This window comes from Equus przewalskii, chromosome 26 (assembly GCF_037783145.1).
Source record: "Equus przewalskii isolate Varuska chromosome 26, EquPr2, whole genome shotgun sequence".
In the NCBI taxonomy this organism is placed as follows: Eukaryota; Metazoa; Chordata; class Mammalia; order Perissodactyla; family Equidae; genus Equus; species Equus przewalskii.
The window spans coordinates 7,187,834-7,210,021 of NC_091856.1; positions in this window are offsets into that span (position 1 = coordinate 7,187,834).

Genomic DNA, 22,188 nt, shown 5'->3' on the forward strand with positions numbered 1-22,188 from the left:
GCACCAGGTTCCATTTGTTGGAGGGCTGTTCTAAGGCCCTTGGAACCTACTTTGACTGCCCAGATGGAGAGCAGGGATTGCTTTCAGGGGTCATAAGGGGCAGCCTGAATGAATAATTAAACCAGGTGTGAATGTGAGTATTCCAGCTCCATGGCTTTGTGTTGGGACAACCATACTGTCTCTAGCATTCCCTGGCAGATGGAGCTCAATAGGGACTTTTCTGGATATTGTATCCTTGTTCGATTTCCTGTTCTTTCCTATCCCACTTTTCCTCTCTTCTACCAGGTTTCTTTGATAAATTTCCTGATAAATCACTTACCCACATATCCTCGTCTTAAGGTCCTCCTCCGGGAAGCACAACCTAAAATACCTTTTTTTTTTTTAACCAAATATCACCCTGGTCTATCATTGTCCAGCTTGGTTATGGAATAAAAACCATGGTACTTAAACACTTAATCATTATAAGCATGTCTTAATCATTTATAAGCATTTTCAAAGTGGTTTGCTTTGCTTTATTTAGACAGCTTTCATTAAATGAAAAAAATATATGTAAGTGCATATAAGAAATTGATCATATTCACTGTATTCTTCAAAAACATTTTGTTAATTTTCATAAAATGGAGCAAATTACAGGAAAGTAGAAGAATAAGTATAGTATTTTAATAGTAAACACTTATGCAGTTATGCATACTTCCAGTTTACCTGGTTTAATTTTATCTGTCATTACTTTAAATTTGGGCTTTATTTAAACAAATAATTCATTTCTCACATTCCAACTTATTTGGAAGCAGAGTTCCAGATGTTTTCTAAGCCATTGTCGATTCTATTAAAGATGGCAGGTGCCATGCCAACAGGGAAGGCTGCCTTAGCTCTATTAATGACATCACCATCACTGTGGTTAGTCAGTCTTGAAATGTTGGCATCAAGTCTCTTTCTAATCAGTCACTGAGTCTCATTATTTACATAATGACAACATCTCTGCCATATTTGTCTTCCTACCTTGCCTGCTGGCTCTGTCTCATTTTAAGCCCACACCTCTTAACCAGACTTTCATAGTAGCCTTCTAGCTGGTTCTCCTTAATTCACTTGTTCCTGCTTCCCATCTCATACTCAAGGTAGGAGGGGGCTGAACATTATTCCTGAGGCTCACTTTCCAAGTCAAACACCTTCACAAATTCCACACTGTCAATAGAGTAAATTCAAGGTCCTGATTCAACTCCTGTATTGGTTGAGATGTGGACCAGATGCACTCTGAGTTTCCTATCCCTGCTGTAACAAATTACCACAAACATGGTGGATTAAAACAGCACACATTTATTTTCATGTAGTTCTGGAGGTCATAAGTTTGAAATGGGTCTCCGTGGGCTAAAATCAAGGTGTTGGCTGGGCTGCATTCCTTCTGGAGGTTCCGGGGGAGAATCCATTTTCTTGACATTTCTAGCGTTTAGAAGCCACTTGCATTACTTGGATTGTGGCCTCCTTCCTCTATTGTCAAAGCCGGAAATGTCAGACTGAGTCCTTCTTATACTACCATCTCTCTGGGTTTCCCTCTGCCTCCCCTAGGCTAACCCATATGACGACAAGGAGTCTCTCTTGCCCTTTCCTGGTAATGTCAATGGGCGGCTCCAATGGGAGATGGAAGAGTGAGCTTTGGGTCTTTATTTTTCTGGCTTCCTTCCTGCTGGGTGTCTGTAGGTTGGGTGTCACCCCTCTTCCAAATGCCACAGCTCTTATGAGGTGGCCATCTCCATACAACTTTTCTCTCTGGCTTCTGGTAACCACTTCCTTCTTATGCTCCTTCAGGCCTAGGATGGTAATGATTCCTGGTTATAACTGAGTGTGAACAACTGACTTTGAGTTTGCCTGGGACGTTCTAGGTTTTGGCACTGGAAGTCCTGAATCCCGGGAAACCGTCAGGACCAGTCACACTGGTTCAGTTGGCCACCCTACCACCCTAAATCCTGCCCACTCCTTAATAATTTTTTCATTATATTCTCGATTTCCCAGTTTCAGTGTGTCATGAGTTTCCTGTCGGGACCCGGATATGGCCGTGTTTGTCATGTAAAGTATTTGCAATTTATCCTTAACTTCTGTACTTTAGAAAGACTACTCTGGCTGTAATAGGAAGAACCAAGAGAAGGGGGTCAGAGTAGATGTGAGGATATAGAAAGTTGTCAGAGTAGTCAGTAAGCCATGGTCATGCCTGAACTAAGGCAATGGAAATGAAGACAGAGAGAAGAGGGAAGAACTGAGAAATACAAGTAAGGCAGGTATAACAGGATGTGGCAATTAACTGGATATGAATGAACAGAGATAAGGAAAAGACAAGGATGACATCCAGCCTGTTGCGGGGACACTTGGGTAGACTGTGGCGCCACTCACTGAGATGAGAACCCTGGAGAAGGGTTAGGTTTGCTTGGGAAAACTTAGTGTAAACAATTTCTCCCTCTGCAGCTTTTATTTTCAAATTATTAAACACTCTGCAATGGACTCTGCAATGGATTATGTTCAATAAAAACCTTATGAATTTCTTAATGTCCTGAGTTTGTGTGTGACTGAAAGTAAATATAGTTATTATTAACACTGTGAAGGCCAGCAAAAGCTAGTTTTTTCGGAAAAGCTTTTGTCACCTTGTGAGTTTCTGGAAGTCTATCCAGTATATTAACGTGCTTTATTAGAGTAAAAGGGAAAGACCAAGGTTGGACTGGACTTTCCCTTTGAGATCAAAAGGCTTTAGACAGAATCTTACAAGAAAGGAAGATTCCATGACAGAATGAATCTGACTGCTCTGCTGAAATTCTCCCTTTAGCACTCTGGCTAAGCAGGCAGTGAACAGAAACTTTTGAATTGGCATGTGACCTATGAGCATGAGTAACAAATGACTTTGTATATCTTGCTAACATTTGCAATGCTTGAGTGTCTGTGTGTGACATTTAAATGTGAGTAACACTAGAGTAAGTTCCAGAGTTAGCTGGAGTCAATAAATGCTTTAATCAATATACCATGGCATTTATAACTTGTCTCACAGCTCCTCCTAAATCTCTAGGTGATTACGTCCTGCAACACACCATTTCCAGGCTTTTGTTCTCATGGTCCCAGCTGCTGAAAATCTCCTCATCTAGAAGCAATTTCTTTCTACTCAGTAGTATTCCACTTGCATATTCTTTATGGTGTATATCATGTCTTGCCTTTTGTGATGGGGGTGATTTGTATGCATGCCATCTCCTCTAGAATGTGTAACAACTGTTGGACTCTGAGCCCACACCGAGGCAAATCCTTGGGAGACTTATCTCTGGGTGGTTCATAAACATCCATTGGATATTACTAAAGTCTGGTCTTGTGGCTGCTGGTGTCTGATCTCCACTCCACCACCTGGAAATCTTGATATAATGCTTCTCTTGTTGTATATTAACCTAGCCACACTTAGTAAGCCTATTGATTCCAAGGAGGGCCGTTAGAAACTCTCAGCCTCTTATGGTCTTCTTTGAGTGTCTGAAATGTAAGGCTTGTTTTCCTGAGCCAACACTGGGAGGTATTCTCTAGGCACCACACAGTATCCTAGCTTTAGTAGTTCTCATCAAGTCTATTGTCCCAAGTCCCACAAATGACCTCCACATCCTTACAATCTATTTTTTTTCCCATTTTTTTTATTGTGGTAAGATATACATAATGTGAAATTGACCATCTGAACCATTTTTGAGTGTATAGCTCAGTGGTATTAAAAACATTCATATTGTTGTGCAACCATCACCACTATCCATCTCCAGAACTCTTTTCATCTTGCAAAACTGAAACTCTGCACTACTTAAACAGTAACTTCCCATTCCCACACCTCCCACTCCTCCACCCCAGCCCCTGGTAAACAACATTCTACTTTCTGTCTCTATGTAATTGACTACTCTAAATGCCTTGCAGAAGTGAAATCATACACTATTTGTTTCACTTAGCATAATGTCCTCAACATTCATCCATATTGTAGCATGTGTCAGAATTTCTTTCCTTTTTAAGGCTGAATAATATTCCATTGTATGTATATAACACATTTTATTTATCTATTCATCTGTCCATAGACATGGGTTACTTCCACATTTCAGCTATTGTGAATAATGCTGCTATGAACATGGTGTATCCTTACACTCTCTTTTATTTTAGTTTTCCTTCTTTTTTATCCATGGCAGTTCCTACAAGACAATTTATCCTACTTTCAGCCCTGTCAATAAGAGTCTGAAAACAGGGTTTGTATGTAAGTGACTGGTTAAGGAAGTGCTTCCAGGAAAAACTAGAAAAGCATTGGGGGAAGTGGAACTGGGAGGAGGAGGAAGCCATCCATGTGTGCAATTTCAGGAAGTCCCACAGAAGGAAGCGTCAGCTTGGTACCACAGGAGAACTTTGGAATGTAGGTTATGCTTCAATACTGTCTCTCCCCAAAGCCATAGAGCTGAGCTTTCATGCATCTGTAGTCTTTAGTCATCCCCTGTGGGGATGTAAACTCCAGGCACTCCTGGCTTTCTGTGTGCTTGGGCAAAGTGGCTCCCACAGCACCAGGGCAGTCCCTCAAATTAGCATTGCAAGTGTGGACTGTTGGAAGCAGAAGCACACCAGGACTGGGCAAGGGGCACATCAAAGAGTAGACGGGGTTCAGGGGGTCTGGGTAGAGCATCAGCAATGTCTACCCCAGCTTCTCACTGGGAGTTTGCATGCCAGTGCCCTGGGCCCAAATCTCATTTACAATGCCCCTTCCACTGCCTTTCTAAGAGGCTCATTGAGAATTCATGAAAATATGACTCCTAGTCACCTCCAGTGTGCCATCATTTCTGAGAGGATTGTTGCAGTGAACATCACTGCATAAGCTGTCTGAGAATAACAATCTTGTATTTTCAGTTTTGGGTCTCCAACCTCTAGGAGAAAACTTTGCCAATGACAATGCACCCTGACTTTAAATGAATCTCTGCTTTTCTGGACAAAGAATCGATTATAGAGAATAGCACATGAGGGAAGCCCTGAACGAAAGCAGAATTAGGAAGAAAAACTTGCCAAGGTGTGCTTACTGGACAGAAGGCCAGTTTTATCAGTTGTATTTCTTGCTCTGAAACAAGGCATTAAGGAAAATGACTTTCTAGGAAGCTCTAAGCACATTCTTCTTCACATGGGTAAGGTCTTCTTGAGCAGAAGAGCTGTCGTACGTGGGACTTCTTTTGATATCTAGAACTGTGAAAACTCAGAACCTGATTTTCTAAAGCACTCCTTAGACGTCCATGAGTATTTTAGCAAGTCTCCCTGCTCCTACTGAGATTAGTTTTGAAGGTTGTTCACAAAGTTACAAAAATGATTTTCCTCTCACCAGCTGTGGAAGGAAAACAATTTGGACAATATGACAGACAAGGGACATTATTAATGTTATTTTACAAACTCATAAATTTAACCTTGATTATATGAGTACACATACATACCAGTGCTCAAGTCCTAGAGACTTTCTGTTGCTGGCAATGCTGCATATTTGGGAAGATGTTATTAAAATCCACAAATCCATCTCTCCCACTGTGAACATAACTTTTAATTTGACAGTCATAAAAGTCATCAACTATAACCATAACCACCATTTTAAAGATAGAGGAAGTGAGGCAGAGAAAGTTAATGGCATTTCACTGAAGTTATATTAATACAGCTGTAGACCCTACCATTAACTACAACTTGTTCATCTTCAGTCAAAAATAAATTTCTTTCAGGGGAAATGATTACTATTGATTAGCAATTTCTCTAAAAACTTATCTTCTTTCCAGCTTTCATTCTTTCTATTTGCCATATAAATTTCAGTTAATCCAAATGAGTTTTGAAACTCAATGGTAAGATTGTGCTTTATGCTTTGGAGCCTAAGAATCTTTGACATTTGTAGTTCAGAATATTGAGACAGAATTGCACTGAGTGAGGTTTAAATCAGGTTCTGAGTCAACCATTAAGTGACTTCTGTGTGCCTTCATCTCTGCCATGTTTTTTTCTCGAGTATTATTCAACTTAATCCATACAACACTTTTACAAGAGATTATTGATCCCAATTTTACAACTAAAGGTGACAATTCATTTTCATAACAGATAGAATATATCATTTTATCACAGTGTAGAGCAATCTCATTCTCCTAAGTCCCATGATCATCTGCAACTTCTTACTTAAGAACTATGTAATTGGCACATATTGATTCTTTGTCAAAATGGGTAAAAGAGATTAAGAAAACTGATGACCTGTTATTAAAAGCAGTCTTTAATATTATGGTTATTACAAGCAGTATCTATAGGGTTGGAGAGTTTCCAAATGCATATTTTGGAAAACAAGGGAAGGTAGGAATAAGTAGAGATTACGGGAAAAGATGTCATTATTATTAACTATAGTCACCATGTTGTACATTAGGTCTCCAAAACTTATTCATCTTAGAACTGAAAGTTTGTGTCCTTTGATCAACATTTCCCCTTTTCCCTCACCCCTTGCTTCTGGTAACCACCATTTTCTACTCACTGAAAACTATAAAACATTGATGAAAAAAGTTGAAGAAGACACCAATTAAGGGAAACGTATTCCATGCTCATGGATGGCAAGAATTAATATTGTTAAAATGTCCATTCTACCCAAAGTTATCTACAGATTTAATGCAATCCCCATCAAGACTCCAAAGGCATTTTTCACAGAAATAGAAAAACAACCCTAAAATTTGTATGGAACCACAAAAGACCCCTAGTAGCTAAAGTACTCTTGAGAAAGAAGAACAAACCTGGAGTCATTGCACTTCCTGATTTCAAATTATATTACAAAGCTGTAGTAATCAAAACAATATAGTACTGGCATAAATAAAGCAAATATACTTATTGATGAAAGACTCAATGCTTTCGCCCTAAGAATGGAACAAAAGAAGGGATGCTCATTCTTACCACTCCTAGTCAATATTATACTCTGGGTTCTAGTCAATTTAATAAAGCAAGACAAAGAAAGAAAAGGCATGCAGATTGGAAAGAAGAAAATAAAAATGTCTTTATTTGACAACCTGATCATCAATGTAAACAATCCTTCAAAATCTAAAAAAAAAAATTACCACTAGAACTATTAACTGCATGCATTTAGCAAGGTTACAAGAAGATTCCAAGGTCAATATGGTAAAAAATCAACTGCGTTACTACAATAATAACAATAAAAAATTAAATATTGAAGTAAAAAATTACCATTTGCAATAGCATCACAAAATATAAAATACTTAGTAATAAGTATAACTAAATATGTATAATATTTCAATGATGAGAAACGAAAAACCAGTGGTGAGAGAAATTAAAGAAAACCCTAACAAACGGAGACAGATACTGTTTTCATGGATTTGGAGACTCAGAATTGTAAAAATGTCAGTTCTTCTCAAATTTATCTGTAAATTCAGTACAATATCCATCAATATCCCAACAGGCTTTTCTGTTAAAATTTACAAGCTGATTCTAAAATGTTATGGGAATACAAAGGACCTAGAGTTTTGTAATTAAAGAATGAGATTGGAGGACTACTCAAGATTTACCATAAAAATACAGTAATCAAGACAGGACAATATGGGTGAGAGTAGAGTCATATAGATCAATAAACCTTAATAGAGAGTCTAGAAATACACCCACACAAATATGATCGATTGATTTTCAACAAAATAGCCAAGGGAATTCAATAGAAGAAGAATAGTCTTCTCAAAAGATAGTGCTGGAACAAGTGTACATCCATATGCAAAAAAGGAAATGCCCCATTTCTCATATCATATTTAAAATTGAATGCAAAATAGATCATAGGCTTACATGTAAAACCTAAGTCTATAAAACTTCTAGGAGAAAACAAGAGAAAATCTTTGTGCCTTGGTCAGGCAAAGATTTCTTAGCTAGGATACACAAAACACGAAGGACACACACATAAAAGAAAAAAATTGATAAATTGGACTTCATCAAAATTAAAAACTTCTGCTCTTTGAAAGACACTTTTAAAAAAAGGGAAGTCAATGGGGCTGGCCCCGTGGCCGAGTGGTTAAGTTCGCGCGCTCCGCTACAGGCGGCCCAGTGTTTCGTTAGTTCGAATCCTGGGCGCTGACATGGCACTGCTGAGGCAGCGTCCCACATGCCACAACTAGAAGAACCCACAACGAAGAATACACAACTATGTAGCGGGGGGCTTTGGGGAGAAAAAGGAAAAAATAAAATCTTTAAAAAAAAAAAAAAAAAAAGGGAAGGCAAGCCATAGACTGAAAGAAAATGTTTGCAAAGCGCGCAATGGGATTTGTATTCAGAATATATAAAGACCTTTTAAAATTCAATTGTAAAATAACAAAATCCAATTTGAAAAATGGGCAAAAGATTTGAACAGATACTTCACCAAAGAAGAGATACTGATGGCTGATTGCAAATAAGCACATGAAAAGAGATTTAACATCATTGGTTACTATGGAAATTTATGGAAATACAAATTAGAGCTGTGAGATACCACTACATATTTATTAGAACAACAAAAAGAAAAAGGAAGAAAGAGAGAAAAAAAGAACCTTGCCCCTTTACTCTCCTCCTACCCCAACCCCAATCTGACAATTCCAAGTGTTGGTGAGTTTGTGAGAATATGGAACATCTGGAACTTTTATACATTGCCAGTGGGAATGCAAAATAATGCAGCCACTTTGGAAAACTGTTTGGCAGTTTCTCGTAAAGATAAACATATACTTACCATAGGGCTAGAAATCCCATTCCTGGGTATTTATGGAAGAGAAGTGAAAACGTATGTCTACCCAAAGACCTGTATGCAAATATTTATAGCAACTCAAATGCCCATCAACTGGTGAATGGATAAACAAATTTGGCACACCTGTACCTTGGAACAATAGTCATCAATAAAAAGGAACAAACGGCTGCTGCAACCGCAGGCCCTCCAACGCTCCTTCACCTGATCCCATCTCTTATCAACGGAGTGATTAAGAGTTGTCTTTCAGAAAATCTGCAAAATCATGTGGCCAGAGCACGCGCCAAAGGAGAAATCTTGACCTGAAATGATTGTGGAACCAAAGATCCTCCTTCCCATAGAACGCAAGGACCGGGATATGACTAGAACTTGAAAGTTGGACTCTTATCAGAAGGGAGAGGTCCCTCATTCAGGAAGATCTGGTGTAAAAATTCCTTCTCTACCTCGTCAAAAATGTTTGCAACCCCATCATAAAAGTTTAGAACCTCATCATAAATATTTAGAACTCTGTCATAAATCTTTGAAACCTTACCACAAATGCTTGAAGCCCACCAATCAAAACTTGTCCCACTAGTGTTTCTGTGTGCCGGCCTGTTCTCCCTAACCTCTTAAATTTCACCCCAAGGCCTAAGTGGGGAGACAGATCTGAGGGCCCACATCCCCTGTTCTCCCTGCAGATCAGTCTTGCAGCGTAAAGTTGATCTCTTTTCCTAAAGACTGATGCTGTAATTAATTGGCTGCTTGTGTGCATTGGGCAAGAGAACCCCAATTATGTGCAGTAACACTGATAGATGATATCCTGGAAAAAGTAAAATTATAGGACAGACATATCAATGGTTGTTAAGCTCTGAAAGTAGCGGAGGGAATTGACTGCAAAAGGGCAGGAAGGAACATTTGATGGAAAGAATTTATATCTTGATTGTGATGGTAGTTACAAAACTGCATGCATTTGTCAAAATGTGTCAAACTGTACACCCATAAAAGGCAAGTTTTACTGTGTGTAAATTAAAAAAAAAAAGGAGTGGTGAGGAATAATGAAATGAACTGAATATAAAATTAAGTCCAAATATTACTTGCAAATTTGATTACAGTATCATACTCAGAGTGACAAATAATTCTTGTAAAAAAGATAAATATTTAAACAAATAATTTCAATCATTTGAAATAAGCTGTGCTCAAAATCAGAGTTTGCATATTATATTTTTTAAATTGCCAAACTAGAAAAAATAAAAATAGATGTACCTAAGCTTTCAATTCAAGCAGCTGTAAAGAAAAGGATAAGATTAGTCAAAGGGGACCAGGAAGAAGAAATCAGTAAAAATAAAAGAGGATTTTTGGTGGATTAGAAAACAGGAATAAGAAGCTTTGATTAATAAATTCCCAAAATAGTTTATTGAGAAAACTATAAAATAAATTTTTGCCCTGCTACTGAAGAAATTAAGTGACACTAGGAATTAGAATATAACCACAGATAAAGAGAAGATACAAAATAAGAGAATAAGATGTCAAGTTTAATGCCATGTTAACGTTTCAATTTAGTTTATTTAAAGTAGCATTTATTTTTTTCCTGATTAAGTAACAATTTTCATTGCAGAAATATGGGTAAGAGAATACTTGAAATGAAAATCACTCATGATCTTATCAGTAATAACTATTATTAATAATTTGATATATATTATTGTAGGTATAATTTGCTACCTGCCTAACACCTTATTTATCTATCTATAAATAGTAGTTTTTATAAACATGGGATAAATCGCCACACACCATAAATTCCTAGAAGCAGAATTCCAGGATAAAAGTATATAAAAAATTTTAAGAATGTTAATTTTTTTCCAAATTGTCCTCCAGAAATAACATAATCCTGTGTTATTTTGTGAGAAGAGTATAAATGCCTGCTTCCCTACCCTTTTGCCAATACTATCAGTCTTTTTAATCTTTGTGATTTAACATGTGGAAAATGGTTTTTGATTTTTGAAATAAATTTTATTCTTTTCAATACTCAAAATGTTACATGTTCATCAAAGCAACCTTAGAAAATTCAGATAAGAGATGAAATTAACTTAAAAAAAAAGCACCTGTAATCCTGTATGTAGAGAAAGTTATGGTGTATATCTTTATTCTGAGCTCTACTGAAAGATGAGTATATATTTGGTCATATTTAAAATGATTTCCCGGTCTCAATGGTCCTAAGTCCTGCCCCTTATCTGCTTATATATAGAGTAGTTTCTCTCCTTAAATGTTTCTGAGACTCCCTAAGATTTCTTACACATGTAAAACAACTCTCATCTGTGTCACTTTCCTTCTGGGATTCCCTGAGAGAAAGAAAAATGTTTTCTTATAGGTAATCAGAGCTTCTGACAGGAGCTTTTCGCTTGCCTTTTACTACCACGTCCATTGGTCTCTTTTGTCCCTAAATCGTACCCAGAAACCTGCTGCTGTTCCACTGCTCTTGGGATATTTACTTCACCACATGCCTCTCACCAGACCTCTGACCCCCGACTGACTTGCCACCTTGGGTTGTTAGCTCTGCTGCAGTCTCTTCCAAGCTAGTGAATCTGGGCTGCCATGGATTGTTGTCTATACTGTTGTCCTTCTCCAGCTCTTACCAGTCTCTACAGCTCCACCAAGCATGTTTTCTCATGATTCCATTGCTCACCTCTCTCAGCAGCCAGGAGAGTGATTCCTTCACTCTCTTTTCTTGTGTCTTCAGAGTGTTGTTCCCATAGTGGAGTTGTTTAGATCCCCCATACTACGTGTCTTTTATTTCCATCATAGCCCTTCCCTTTCTAGAGGGTTTGGGTGCTCTGGGGTTGAGGGAAGTTCGGGGGAAGCAAAAGGGAGTGAGGTCAGGAGTGGTTCAGCCCACCTCCTGCCCTTCCTTCTTCCATTTCCCTTTCTAATCCCTATGATCTGCTGCTATTTCTGTTGCAATGTGCCAGATTTCTTCTTTCATGTTGGCTTACTCTTTGGGTCAACATGTTTTCCTTATGTTGAGTCTGGTCTGGCTTTTCTCAGGGCTCCTCTGCTCACAGATCCTCTCATTATGTCTGGATATCTGATACCTAGTTGTGGACAGGGTTCCAGTTGTTTTCTCTGGAGTCAAAGAAGAGAAGGGGGTCTGGTTAGGGTGTCTAAACATTCCGTGAAGGTTAAGCTGTTCCCCAATATCCTTTGGTAGTCTTTCCCAACGAGTAGCTTGAGAAATTCTGAGATCTAGAGAAAGCGTTCCAAGGAGTGTGCTGCTATCAAAAGCAACAAGGGTGCCTGTTTAAATTTATAATAACAATCAACAGATAAAGTAACTTAAAAAAATATTCCTTTAAAAGAGGACGTATAGTTCTTGAATATGTAGTTAGTGCACATTGTGGAGATTGAATGAATGTGCTTATGACTGCGTCACTCAGCCAGACACTGAGTTGAACACCAACTACCAGCCATGATGGACTTGGCCTTCACACAGCTGTAAATTATTTTTATTCTTAGTTATAAGAATAAAATTATTCTTAATGCTGGGCAATTATTTAAGACCAGGACATAAGGAACACATAAACTAATACACATCAAGTTAATGAGAAACATGAAATGTTAATAATTCTCAAATTTGCTTCAATATGAGCTTCACCAAATCTGTAAACTGCATCCATTTGGTCGAAATTCTCATGCAGTACAACAGGAGATTTAAGAATAATTCAAAAATGAATATTAAATGGAGAATATAAAAATGACTTTTTATGTGGGAATAAAGACTATATTTAACCACGTGTTACTATCAGAGGAGTGTGCACAAACAGACAAATGAAACAAAATATGAAAATGCTAGTTGTATTTTTTTGCATATAAAATATAAGAATTTCGAACATCCATAGTAAAACTTTTTAATTTAGTTTATGCTGTTATTCATGGTTAAGTTTATATTTTATTATACTCTTGGCTCCCAAGTATTAATATAGTGTGCTTTTAAAATTACACTCTTTCTCATATAATTAATTTACATTAAATAGCATGTATCATTATTAACAGTAAAAAGTCAAAACTTGTTTTTGTACATAATGGGTATATATTATATGTGAATGTACAATTTGCTGAAGGTTGCATTTAAATGTAATTTGTAATACAACGTATTTTCAACCAAAAAATCACATGATTATAGCATGCAGTACAAAAAAATGGCACGCCCGTTAATAAATATCTAAGGGATTGAAAATATTCTATATCTGTACCGTTCAATATGGTAGCCATTAGTTGCATGTGGCTATTTAAATTTAAATTAATTAAAATGAAATAAAATAAAAAATTTAGTTCCTCAGTCACACTAGTTACATCTCAATCACTCAGTAGTGGGTGTGACTGGTGGCTACCATATTGGACACTGCAGATGAAGAACATTTGCATGATCACAGAAGATTCTACCGGACAGAGCTAATCTATACTATCGTGAAAGGGATTTGTTAAAGTAGTAGGAAAGGCTGGTTGATGTGTTCAAGTTATTCTTGGTTAATGTCTTTTCCATGATTAAGAGTATGTAGAGAGTAGGATTTATGTCTGACTAGGACCAGTCCACGTTGGATGCTAAATCCATACAAATATGCTTATCATTCCCCAGTGCCAGTAATGAAAACAACAGCAGAAGTAACAACAATACCTCCATACATTTTGGTACACTTTACATTATACAAAGTTCTTTCATGTAAATGCTCTCATTTGAGTTTAAAAACACTTTCAGGAAGTTGGCAGGAATTATTACTCCCATTTTACAATTGAGAAATCTGAAATTCAGAGAAGGGTAAGGGCTTTTCTAGATGACAATAGCAATAATATTAGTAAACAATGTTTATTGATCATTAATTTTTATTTATTAATAGCTATGTCTATTGACATTTGATATTATTAGCTATTAATATTAACAGGTGATGTTTATCGGCACCTCAAGGAATTATATAATTTAACTATCACATATCTCTGATTAGAAAAGACTTTAAAATTTTCCCATTTTACAGATGAGGAAACTGAGGCTTAGAGGAGGTAGGCAGTTTGCCCAAAAGCCTGGGATTTGAACTCAGGAACTCTATTATGCTTGTATGTTGGCTTAGATTCATGCTCTGGCTTTTCCTTTGGCCTAGCTTTGGCGCTTGAAATCCAAAGCTTAACATGGGCCCACTAGGCAACTTGGTGGTCCCAATTCAACCATCCAGTAAGAGAAGAAAATTTAACAACTAGCATGCATGTCAAATAACCCAACAATATATACATGATAGTGAATGGAGCCAAGCTTGAGATGTTTTGTACTGATGACGCTTTGATGGGATAAACTGAAGCTGTTGATCATAGGAACAAAAGACACGTACCTCTATAGAGTCAGCCTTGCATTTGTTTGCAGCTGAGAACAATTAGGAGTTTCTGCTTCAATTGAACAAACTGACAACACGCTATCAGCCAAAGATCTAGAAATCGCACAATTAAGCCAGTCTCAACTTGGCATTGACAAGGAATAAAGCTTCAGTGAAAAACAGATGCCTATATAGTCATAGGTAAGGACCTCCAGGTGTTTACATAATTTTCTGAACATTTTGGAGTTTGGGTAATTCATGTGACTCAAACTCTGTGATAAACAAGAGAGTAAGTTTTCTGAGTCTCCGAGCAGGGGCAGAAATGATGCTACACAGATGGAGGATTGATGCACAGTTTGAAGTATTGTCACGTTTGTGTCAATGGCTAAAAAAATTTCTGCAAGCAATCAGAACATGTTGTTGCACTTCAATCAGATAAAAAAATCGCTGGATTTCAGCAAAATTCTGCTGGCCGTGAAGATGAAAACCATATTGTCAGAAGTTTTTGTCATTATCTACAAGACAGATACTAGACTTCCATAGCGTGCGTGTGTGTGTGTTGTGTTAAGATTAAACACTAGCCGATGCCCATCGATGACATTAACGAGACCCAATTCAAATATTGTTTATAACTTTGATATAAATCTTATCTTTTGTTAGTTTTGAAAGTGTATGCTTAACTACAATTTCCAGTGTAAGACATGAGTGACTAACTACAATTTCCAGTGTAAGACATGAGTGACTGATCTTGGATTGCTGCTAAGTGCTAGTTATGAAATTCAGATATCTTTACGAATTCACATATACCAGAAAATATTAATTATATCATTGTCATAAAATTCAAAGTAAATTATCTTTGATTTTTGTACATTAATGGCTTAAAATATAATAATTAGCTTTGGTAATATTAGCATAAGGCCTGAATGTTCAATAGATTTCAATAAATATTTGTTGACTTCTGAGTGAAAATATAAGCAAAATCCGAATTAATTTTCTCCATTATTTTATGCTCTTAAAATAATTTTATTTATTTTACTACAATATTCCAGATGATCGCCAGTGTGAAATAAAACTATACCAATGATCACTAGATAATAAATTTGACTTATTTTATTTGACTCCCATGGTCTTTTAGTTATTGAGTTCACGAGAAGAACGTTAGACTATTTTTCCAAATATGAAAGGAATTCTTGGTGGATATGATTAGGATTCATTTTAACAATAAAATATGAGAAAGATAACTGACGGTGATCTAAATGTCTAATTTTCTTGGAATCTCTGCAAAATAAGTTATTTTGCAGCATTCTTCAAACTAAATCCATAAAATGTCATGCTAATTATTCTTGTAATGTGAATTTTGATGTGATTGTAGGAGGAACCACAGCTTTATTCTGTATCATGTTTCTTTCAAATGGCACTCATAAAACCTTGAGAGATTTTCAGTACGGAATCTTATTTCAGAAATCAACAGCATCCAGAACTATGGCTCTTTGGTAAAGAAAATTCCTATCATGCAATGATTTAGGTTAGTGAATTGGAATAAAACAATATTTACTTCCCTAAAATACACAATTTGTTTTTAAAGAAAATATCTAGAGTTTCAGAGGGCACAACCATACAATTCTATGTCTTTTAAAATTTCTTTATAGTCATCCCTATCTTACCACTGTGACTTTCTGCACTCTTTCTATGGCTTTTGAATGTTCTCTCCAAATTATCCTATGATCTACAGGGGGATGAAGTTGCTAGTGTGTGAGATTTGGTATCCCAGCTGGTAAATGAGCTGATAAAGTAGGGATGTCTTCTAGAAGGTGAGATGATATTTTTCCTCAAGGCAGCATTCCACAGGAGAACCACACGACTATTTTATTTAGGCACCTCCAAAGGCTTATAACAGCATCCTTTCCACCTTGACCCTAGCCTGTCATCACACATTTATATAGAAAACTTCAAAAAAACCTCAGGGCCTCCCATTTCCTTACCTGAGGAATGTTCTGGATGCCTCCTTGGTTCCTGCCTCTGCTCCTTTCCACTTGCTCTATTTATAAGCTGATCCAGCTGCTAGACTTTTGACCTGTTTTTCACTTTCAGCTCCATCATCAGCCCTTGGGTCTAAAAGCACAACTACCTCTCTGGTTCCATTCTTTTCAGTGCTCTGTGGCAAGCCACTAGAACTGTCCTTCTTAGTAGACAGCAGCCTTTGAAATTCATTAACAACCTTTGGATATTAACTATTTTCAGCTTAAGGCTATTGTAAGACTAGTCAAATGCAGAGAAATCATGGGGCAGAATCCCAGAGTTACTAAAAACTCAAAGTTTAGAGAAGAGGAATCGAGAGCTGATGAGAAATGAAGGGACAGTGGAGGGAAAGTTTGCATCACAAACCAAGTTTTACAGTCAGAGTAGTATTAATTCTGTGGAGACTCTCTAGAGGCATGGGCAGAATCTGAAAGGACAATTCAGCTAGCTGTGTTGAAAGCAGATGTCAGGGATTAGCAGAACCAATATGACAGGGATCTCCCATTGGAGAGGTACCACAGGCCATCAGAGCAGTCATGGGCTTGCTCAGAGAGACAGCCAGGATAGTGTTGGAACTAAGACTTCATCTCAGCTGTTTTTAGAATCTGCATTGCATCCACATGTGGTGCAGCCCTTTGTGCCCTCACTTCTCAAGAGGGTTCCTAGGTGTTCTTTGCCAGTGTGATAATCCAACCAGCAACTAATGCATCCAGTTGAGCTGGAAACCAACTAAACTTCTCTATCTTGTTCTCAGGGATATTGTGAGAGGCTTTATCAAATGCTATGCTTACCTCCAGATAGACCATGCCTTCCATTTCCATAATCTACTCAATCTACTAACAGGTCAGGATGAATTTTTTTTTCTAGAGAACTTATATTCTTCCCTAGTGATCACAATGATCGGTTTTATATCGTGGTGTTCTTCATTGAATATTGGGATTATATCTGTTCCAGCTCCTATGTCCTGGCATCATTTTCACTTTTGAGACCTTTCACAGATTATGGAAATTAGCTCATTGTCTGATTCAGTATCCATGAATATAGTATACCCAGACTAGGAGACTAGGGTAATATAATGCAGCTGATGTTTTCTTTTTTTTTAAAGATTGGCACCTGAGCTAACAACTGTTGACAATCTTCTTTTTTTTGTTTTCTGCTTTTTCTCCCCAAATCCCCCCCACTACATAGTTGTACATTTTAGTTGTGGTTCCTTCTAGTTGTGGCATGTGGGACGCTGCCTCAGCGTGGCCTGACCAGTGGTGCCATGGCTGTGTCCAGGATCTGAATCAGTGAAACCCCAGGCCACCGAAGCAGAGATCGCGAAGTTATCAACTTGGCCATGGGGTCAGGCCCTGATGTTATCTTATGATTTATTCATTCATTTTAACTTCATTCATGTTAATTGGACCAAGAAGACAAATGGAACACAAGGGCTGAGAAGTTCTAATTTTTTTTTATGTCATCCGACATCATTATACCGTTGACCACAAATAGTGAGTCTTTCATCTTTGTACTGAAGAAAAAAAAGGAAGGAGGAAACCAAACTTTTTGTCGAACTTGTCTTATTTGCAGGTGTCAGGTCAGTGGTCTTTAGCCCTTTTGGAACTAGCCTTGCATGTCTGAATTGCTGCCTTGAAGATTTTTTTGCTTGATCTGTAGAAATCTTTCACCAATGTCTTTGTCAATTTTTCAATACATTTCTTTAAAAATATTTTGAAGCAGCATTATTTGGCACATAAAGTTTTATTATGGATATATAATTTTCTCCTTATATCAGCAGCTTGGAGAGGTTGCACCTGACCAGCATAGCTCTTCCTTCTGTAGGTAAGCAATAAAATCAGCTTTGTGCTTTTTTATTTCTGGTATTGCAACATGATCTCACCCTTTAACAATACTTACCTTATTGGGTTAAAGTGAAAGTAGTAAACAATAAAAATTCACTATTATTTTTACCATGTTATGTTACTTAACGAAAAAAGGTTTAACATGGCTTGAATCTTTTTGTCAATATAAAAAGGCCATCTTTCCCCTTCAGGGCTTCGAATTTTATCTTGTCTTATATTAGTATTACAACCCTTCCTTTCTTCCTTCTTTCCTTTCTGAAATAGCCTGGAAAATGTTTTGAGCTTTACCAGTTTGCTTGCCTTTAATCCTTTGCTTTTGTTATTTTTGATCAGAAGAATCTTTGAGGCAGAGAGTCAATTTAATAGTTAATATTTTATTTTAATTGAATATTTTGTTACTACTAGAAAGAGTTTCTTATTGTGTTCATGTCTAATTTCAGACAATTCTAGGGGATTAATTCAATTCACACTATTGTTAAAAATCTTCTAAATCTCCAAAGCCAAGACCTCAATATTTAAATTTTGATATTTGAAGTAGGAGATGGAAATGGGAGGTGAGAAGTTGGTAAATAGTGGTTGCAGTAGAAAGCAGGTGAGGGCTGGTGTAGACTCTATAGTTATATTCTAAGTACCTGGGACTTCACTGACCAGAGTTTTGGGACTATCTACATTTGATTTAAGATCAAATGGGAGCACTTGCTACCTGAAAGCCAAATAGACCACATCCCATTATTTCTGCTATTCAGCAAGCGGAGCTTTTTCTCCTTGAAATGAGCTTACACATCAAACCAAACAGAGGTCTGAGAATTACTTGGTGAAATGTATGGACTAAGAAGTGAGTTAGCTGTGCCGGTCAAGATCCAAGTCTATAATCATGGTACAGTTGGATATGAACCTTTCATCCAAGCTGGTATTGGTGATATACCTTCCAAATTCTCTTCCCAGTTTTTAGTACTTGAAGATAACCTCTTTTTTTCGGAGTGACAGCAAATGAATTTCTAGAGCCTTATGCGAGCTCCCATTTTATTTCAGGCAGAGAGGATAATCTTTATTCTATAATATATATTAAATAGTCCTTTTCATAAAAAAAGATAGGCTGGATCAGGGTTTCTCAACCTCGGCATTCTTGACATTTTGGGCTAGATAAGTCTTCATTGTTGGGGTTGTGGCTCCAACACTTTTATGGCAAATGTTGTCATCATTTTTTCTGGCATGTCCCTCTATTTGGGAGAAAAGACAGCATGTAGAAATTATGTCAAACTGTGAAGTGTCAGAGATGGCAAGAAGCTTCACAGTGTTTTGAGCCCTTAGGAGAAGTACAGGCGTCAAAGATATAGTTAGTAACCCTTGTTTTTACCTTTAATTTTGCTGTGTGATCTTGGACAAGTGCTTAGGCTCCTGGTACTTTCACTTAGTGGTCTTTCATATGATTACTCTCTAAAATTGCTTCTAGCAATGTGAATTATTCACCTTCATGTCCTTCGTACTGCCTATGTTGTCTGGTGTATAGTAGACACTTGATAAAGTTTGTTAAGTGAGTGAATATTCTTGAATGTTTTGTGAGTCTAAGATCGCATTTTCACTAGCATTCAAAATTATAATACATGCTTATCTTACTCACCACTGTGTCCCCAGAGCCTACCACAATGAGAGGTATGTTGTAGGTACTTAGCAATCATTTATTTATTAAAAGCATGAACAAATACTATAGAATTTTTAGATTACATGATCACTAACAACAAATATGAATCCCAAAGCTTTACTATATTATTTTAATTCAAACCCGATCTCAGTGAGAGATATTTGTAATAAGATACAAGTGTGTTCTTACTTGTCATTGTATTATTCCCACCCAGGTCATTGTATTATAATACACGTTTCTGAAAAGTGAGCAGTTCTGGCGTTGAATTAGAACTTGTCCAGGCAAATTCCACCTGTCATCTTCCTACAACAAGCTATGGCTGCTCAAAGACAGTTTCTTTGGTCTTAGGGGGCACCTCTGTTAGAAGGTAGACAAATTTTGACCCCCTTTAAGTCAAGAAGACACAGAAAGATATAAGGGGACCCCCCCCGGGCTTTTGCATTAGAAGGACTTAAGTTTCAGGGCCACTCCTTCTGCTTATGTGGGGTTTGAATTTTAGGAAGTTTTTATCCAGCATGAGCCTCGGTTTTTTCAGCTTTCAACTGGGGTTCCTAATACTTGCCTCATCGACTTGTCAAGTAAATGAAGGAAAACACTCAATAGCCATCAATATCCATTCCATTTTTAACAAGCCTACTGTTTCACTTTGTGGTACATAATGGATGTGTTCCAAAAATTTGCGTGTGTGCACATAGTCAATTCTCTGTGAATTGTATTTAAGTTATTATGAAACAGACAACTTTTCCTTATAAAAGAATCCTGCTGCAACTCTTTTTGAAATGGGAGTAGGATGCCCCTAGATTGTTTTGTTTGAGATTTGGGGTTTGAGTATACATGGTTTTGCAGCATAAATTCTCAATGTTCTCCATTAGCAAATAATCATTTTAGATTTGCGTTCATTTTAAATTGGAATAATATGGCTTCTTGGTCTCCCAGTAAGTTCTGGTCCGCAGATCTTTTTGTTGTACGTATTAAAACAAGTTAGGGGGCCTGCCCGGTGGCCTAGCCGTTAAGTTCGCACACTCTGCTTTGGCGGCCCAGGTTGGCTGGTTTGGATCCCAGGTGTGGACCTATGCACCGCTTATCAAAACATGCTGTGGCAGGCGTCCCACATATAAAATAGAGGAAGATGGGCATGGATGTTAGCTCAGGGCCAATCGTCCTCAGCAAAAAAAGAGGAGGCTTGGCAGCGGATGTTAACTCAGGGCTAATCTTCCTCAAAAAACAAAACAAACAAAAAAACCCATCACAGTGATTAAGATCACTGGAAGCAGACTGCTTGGGCTCTTGCCCAGCTCTGGTCTTTATCAACTATGTGGCATTGGGAAGCTTTTAACCTTGTTGTAACTCGGTTTCCTAATGTGCAAAATGGACATAAAAATAGTTCCTACTTCATGTTGTTATTGTAGACTTACAACGTCTGTAGGTGTCTTGCACATGATAGGTGGTAAAAACATTTTATTTATTTATTTCCAAAACCTCTCCTGGAACTTATGCTTGTAAATTCTAAAGGCAGAGCTGGCAGAGGGCATGCAAAAGCCTGAGTTTATTTTTTCAACTTAGAACACTATTCACAAAGCAGTTGTTTAAAATGGGGCTCTCCATAGCGTTTTTGAGATTCTCTGGTGTCTATTTAATTCTATTGCTCTTCTTAAGGGCTTCCAAATACACTTAGCTGGCTTCACAGTTGAATTTTTCTCTCATCTGTTGTGGAATTCACTAAAGATAGTATATAGCTATAAATAAGCCTACCCATGCAATCGTAACCATGGCAACTACCAGCCTTCAAACGGGGCGTGGGGCTCACAAGGCTGGTCTCAACTTCACAACAGCCTGATATGTCCCCTTTCAAATTAGACAGCTCAGAGCTGTGCTTTGCACACAACACAACCATTCATTGCTCTCCACACAGTGTCTATCATTTACTTCAGTCTAATACAATTCATTTCTGACTTTTACACATTCTTTGAAAGCGTGGTACTAGGTTCTGTGGGGGATAAAAAAATGACGTAAGCTGAGTCCTTCCAACAACATACAGTGGGGTCTTCCCAACATTTATAGTTCTTAGGTCACTCCCTCGCTAAAAACTCTTCAATGCCTCCCTGGTGGACATAGAATCCAGCTCTTGCCTGCTTTTTAGTTCATTTCTCACTCTCCTTCCTATGGCACCTTAAACTCCAGGCTTTGTCTGAAAATTCTGTGTTCTCCAATGCTGTTCTTTCTCTGTCTCTCTCTGAAATTCTCTGTCAACTCTCTTATTTGCCTTTGAAATTTTTATTTTTTCTTCCAGTCTCAGCTTAAGTGCTTCCCCTGGTGAAATTTTCTGTTATGGTGTGGTTTTAAGATTAATTTAATTTACTTAGAAGCCAATCAGTTCTCTCTTACTCACATGAATGATTCAATGGAAGTAAGCACTTACTGGGTACTAACCAATGAAAAACAAAAGCAAAATGACAACAAAAAGTCTAAAACTTCATTTATCAAAAGGGATGGACATGGCAAATGTTACTTAGCCTCGTGAAGGTTCATGGTTTGATACTCTTCTTTGAATGAATGTGACTGGTGAGAGTTGTGAATGCAGACATTTGGTGAAGGGTTTTGGGTAGGCCTTGGTGTGATAGA